General features: G+C 30.7%; 1 non-coding gene across 1 annotated transcript; it reads right to left on the bottom strand.

Annotated features, from left to right (window-relative positions):
• Positions 1 to 3183: 3183 nt before the first annotated feature.
• LOC113389854 lies at positions 3184 to 3345 on the bottom strand. The gene has a single exon (XR_003368282.1). It is a non-coding gene; the product is annotated as a U1 spliceosomal RNA (small nuclear RNA).
• Between the last annotated feature and the right edge of the window lie 2530 nt (positions 3346 to 5875).

The raw sequence follows: 5875 nt of genomic DNA, 5'->3' as shown, positions 1-5875 counted from the left end.
TGTAAAAAAAAATACAAAACGTTATTATAAGAGTTTGTGCTCTTTTTGGACAAAGTTGTTATTGAACAAAATGTTATTAAAAAAATTACAAATTTTAGTATTTATTACCATAGTAGACATGCTAAGGTATGTCCATGTGGAGGTTGTAGTATGAACAGTTAATTTGTAAAAAAATAAAACAAATTTTTAACTCGAAGTAAGTCATCATAGAAAATTAGTTGTGTCTCTAAAAGAGTTTGTGCACTTTTTGGACAAAGTTGTAACTAATTCAAAATGTTGCCCAAAATTCAACAACTTTAGTATTTGTAGACGTAATATACATCTCAAAGTTTGACTCACACAAATTTCAGATTTGTGTGAAACTTTAATTATGAATTAATGAAAAATAAAACAATAACGCGTCATGATCATTTTCAGTGGTATGAGTTAAACGATGTATTTTGTTTATAAGAATTTGTTAACTTTAATATAGTGTTGTAAAAATTGTATGCATATATATATATATATATATATATATATATATATATGTATATATATGCCAAAATATAACTGATAATGTAAAAGTGATACTAAAAAAATTACTTACTATTAAGAAGCAGCAGAAACACAATGGACAAATGCACTTATCTGAAATAAATAAAAATATATATTAACACAGTAATATATATATTTAATTTTTTTTATATTTTCCAAACAAACTACCGAATTTTTATGCGTTCAATAAAAATAGATTATGTCAATGCAAGTTATATAATTTGGCATAAATGTGCAATTGAAGTATACAACAGGTCTTATACAAGTGTCATTTTTAATGGAACTGTCATCAAAACCATCAAAGACTACAGGGTAAACTTCATTAAAACAAAAAAATTAATATTGCAAATTTAATATACTATATTACTGTATTTAGTAATTTATATGTTTGAGAATGAATTATAAACAAAATTAGACTAAACGTAAAAAAGTGCACCCATTGAACACCAACTAAACTAAGATGGCGTGTTAACATTTTTAAATTTCTAGTATTTTTCAAAAATAATTTTGTTCTAGAAGTTAAAAATTAGTAAATGTAGCAATTTAGCCAATTTAATATACTATTTGAATGTATTTATTAACTTATAGACTTGCTAATAAATTACCCAATGCTAATTGCTAATAAAGTACCCAATAAATAATAACCTAGTCAAGATGGTGTGCAAAAATGTTCTAATTTCAAGAATTCCTAAAAAATAATATTGTTCTTAAAGTTAAAAATCGGTATATGCAAAAATTTAGCAAATTTAATATACTATCATACTGTATATGATCATTCATATGTTTACAAACAAATTGTCAATAAAATAACGCTACATTTAAAAAAATGCACCATCAAACTTCCATTTATGAGTAAATTTCATACCTAAGATTGTCCAAAAAAATTTAAATTTATAAATACTACAGCAGATCTATTACCCGAAGGGCAAAACTATATCATTCCCCATTCTTCCCCAGGCCGAACTCAAGTTGTACAAATACGTGTCAAATAACTACGAGGAACAATTGCGTCCTATGAAGTTCAACTTGTGTCCTTTACTCTCCGGGTTAAATAACGATGGGCAAACTGGGCTAGGGTCGTCATTCTTATCCGGAATGGCAAAACCGATAAGAGATGCCGTATTCGCATCTGGGAACAAATTTCCTAGGAAATGCCCATTCACACCAGTAAGAAAAAGACAAGTTTATGCCAGTTTTTGCCTAATTTAAAACTGATGTTTTGAACTTTTTGCAGCAAGATTTGTACGTGAAGACGCATATGGATGAAGAAAAGATGCCAAAATTTTTTCTGCCAGCTGGCAAATATCGACTGTGGGTCAAAATTTTAGATGGAAGCTTCAAAGTCACTTCAGGGACTATGGAGATTGAAATTGTTGAATATTCGTCGGAGAAACAAAAGAAACGTCTTGGATGATAGAACATTTGATAAAAACATTAATTCGGCGCCTTTTTAAAGTATACCCAATTGCTGTAGAGTTTTTGGATGTTAATACAATTTATTCATTGCTCCACTTACAACAAATTTACATACATACTATTTACACTACACAAATATTTTACAAGTTATCATAAATTCAATAAATAAATGTATTTCTGATAAATAAATTTCTTTGACAGTTTTCAAATGCGTTTTTAAAGTACACGGAGTTGCTTTAGGTACTTTTGATGTTACACAAACTTATTAACCAATTCATTATAAACAAAAGTCCCGTAAACATCATTCACATAAAACGAACGGTTTGGAACTTATGAATATTTTTATAATTTCAACACCGACTTGCAACTGTACCGATAAACTAAAGCAGATACAAACCGAATTAACTTGAATTAGACAAGAGAGAGACGAAAGATGAGTAGTATGTGACAGAAAGAGATGGCTATACGTTTCGTTTTCACTGCGCAAGAGCGAAAGAGAGAGACGTATACGCAACTGTGCAGAGCGACAGAGTAAGATATATGCATATTGTAGGACTTGCTAATTTTATGTTTTCTCAGCGTTTCAAATCATTCTGAATCGTTTGAGACTGAAGTGACTCCTGACTTGATTTAAAAAAATGTGGTATCATTTTGCGTTTGCTCTAGTTTTTTTTAAAATTGGATTTGATAGAAATCAACAATTATGGTGACAATAAGCGTTTAAAATTATAAGATCAAATCTACATTGTTATTAAATAACATATGATGATTTTAAAATGCTTGTCACGATTTGTAATAAACAATTTGCAAATTCCGTAAGAATGAAAATAATTTTGTTGCTATGTTTACAGTCACCTTGTATATTATTTGTTGCAGACAGTTGCTTGAAAGAAATATTGTCTTTTTAGCCACTCAATGGACCATTCAATTTTATTTATCTAACTTTTGAATTCAGTAATTCGTAATTTGTAAGCTGTAATATTTATATTATTGAATATTAGAGTTATGAATATTTAGTTGGAGTTATCAAAGTTGACGTCAATAGTAATATAAAAAAAAATAGGAAAAGTTTCTTGCTACTAGACTACTACGCGCTTTAACCAATTAAGCCAAACCGCCAATGACAGTTAATTGGGGTAAATTGGGGTATAAAGAATGAAACATTTTTGAAGAAACACATACTACACGAGTAAAATATATATCTCTGTATTATTGAAATGTATGAGTTTATGACCGGGACAGCGCGTACGCAGTCCCGACTACCAAAAATTGCGCGCCCGAGTTATCCACATTAGGGACAATCGCAGGGGTCATTTCAACCGAGGTGCAATGGAAGGGCAGCGCCCTGGGGGAACCGCCTTGATGATCACGGTAGCCCCCACGCCAGGTAAGTATGCTTAAGGGTCTCAAGAGGTGACCCAAGCCTTAACCATTCTATATTTTGCGGTGATAGTAGATAGGGGAATACTCTGTAGCGCCGCATAGTGGCAGGTATTCTGCGCCGAAACGTCTAGGTTTATTTAATAATTTTTGCGTGTATGATATTTAATTTAAATTTTGAATGTGGATGTTAAATTAATTATTTTTTGCTTATTGTACTTAAGAAATATCTAAATTAAAACCAATATTGACTAGTTGTGTATGGCATCGTGCTTTAAGGCAAATTTCTGGAACTTTCCGTACCAAACCGAAATATGATCGAGAAATATTAAATGTTTTCATATAGATTAAATACTGTAACATTGTCTAATATTTATAAGAGTAATATAAACTGAATTACATAGAATAAATAATTTTAACATAGAAGTTAAAATTATTTATTTAAAGTATATAAGTGAGCATTAAAACTTTAGCCAAAAAAATTGAAATATTTTTTTTTCAACAGCAATTATTTTGTGAAAACAAGCAGAAAGTTTTCTGATTCATTCAAATCAGATGCTTAGTACTCTCAAAAACTGCTATTTTTTGCACATTTAGCTCGGTATCTCCAGAACGGCTGGACCTGTCTTTGCTAAAATCTAATCATCACTTCTCCCCGTCATTACGAATTGAATGTATTTTAGATCATTCAAATCGGATTGACCTGCGTGCTAATTAACCTGCGGTCTCTGGAAAGAGAAAGGGCGAATGGTGCTTTGCTGCTTTGCCCATTTAAATTATGAGTATGAAATAAATTGAGAATTAAAATATTCTAGATCCTTCCCCTACGAAGTAATGCCTAAAGACGGTTTCCGTGGGGACCAGAGGCAAGGGCAAAGCGAAGGTTTTAGTCGGTATTATACCAGGCGGTGTTGAGCCCGACATACCCAGACAAAACACCAGTCTGGGATGCGTAAAAGTATTTCTTACATACAAAAAAAAACATACACACACATTCATTTTTGCCAAAATGTTCAAAAACCTTCAAAACGTCGAGAAATGCTAAAAAATTCCATTTTCGGTCCACTACTATAACTACCCTACGGGAAGTTAATATTATTTTTCTGAGGTATGCCAAAATGTTCAAAAACCTTCAAAACGTCGGGAAATGCAAAAAAATTTCAATTTCGGTTCACTACTATAACCACCCTACGGGAAGTTAATAAGCAAATGTTATAAAGTAAAGCACTTTACGAAATACACACTTCTGAGTCTGAGTCTGATTCTGATTCGAAATATTTTGCATTTTCACAACTAGTTTAAATTGCGGCAGAATAAATCCAAATATTACTTATACGTTTTATAATTAAACCACTTTTTATAATTGAAAGCACTATGCAAAGATTCATTAGAATAGTCGTTAATTTTTTTTACAATTAATTATGAACAAACGGCCTGACCGATCTTTGCCCAAACTTAATGAGCACGAAGTTTCTGCCGTTTTATTTTTATCAAATATTCAAAGATATCATCTATCCATGGATTATTTTCAACAAAGTTTGATTCAGAATTTTTGGCTGAACTTTTGCACTTTTCTAAAAAAACGGTTCAGCTTATCGTATCAAGAAACTAACCAAAAGGAATAGTTTTTAAATTTCTTGAAATCGAGTCAGTCGCTTTTGAGAAAACGTCGATGAGAGTATTATTTAACAAACCCATACCTTTTACGCATGTCGGAAAGTTCATCCAGTTTGCCTAAGCCAAAATGCCACTTACAACTAGTTTAAACTGTATATTAGCCTCGTCTTTTAATAAAAAACGAGGCTTCCAAAAATATTTTACCTCAATGGGTGCGGAAAAAAGTTACAGAAGACGGCAGGAAGGTTGCCTCGACGTTGTCCAGACTAAATTTTGAAGTTTGCTTTGGTAGTTTTAGCACAGTACTGACATCTGATGGTAATTTAACTCTGGCAGGCAGTAAGAATCTAAAGTAATTAATTCTGGTTCCTGTATAATGAAAATTAAATGATATTTACATATCAGTATAAAAACTAAACCCATACTAATTATATGTTGAAGACATTTTATTTAAAAAAAAGTTAGAACACAATTCGGCAATATCATGGATCCATCGCAAACATTTTTTAAAAATTTATTCGGATTTTTTTAATTTGTTATTTAATGTTTTTATTTAACTTTATTCTGCAATCTGTTTATTCTAAAAATGTACACTTATATATGTTTGCCATTTCTCTTTAGTAATGTATTTGATATTTTGCGTTTATCAATCGATATTAAGTCTGAATGAGAAGATTTCTGAGGCTTGGAGATAACTCACGAAAATTAACCAAAATCATAATTTGAAGAATAACGTAGCGTATCTGAGAATGTTTTTATAATTTTCATTTTATTAAATATCGCAGTAAGTAAATATGATAGATATGTAATTGAAATGATTTATTATTATTGGGACTACGAACAAACTTTCCAATAAATCTGTAAAGTACATCATAGACTCAGCATAAACAATTACTGCAGAAGTAGCAATGAGTGTTTTAAATTTAAT

This window comes from Ctenocephalides felis, unplaced genomic scaffold (genome assembly GCF_003426905.1).
Source record: "Ctenocephalides felis isolate EL2017-DRISC unplaced genomic scaffold, ASM342690v1 CF-g0.4_SCAFFOLD_03573, whole genome shotgun sequence".
In the NCBI taxonomy this organism is placed as follows: domain Eukaryota; kingdom Metazoa; phylum Arthropoda; class Insecta; order Siphonaptera; family Pulicidae; genus Ctenocephalides; species Ctenocephalides felis.
This window is presented reverse-complemented; position numbering and strand designations above follow the sequence as displayed.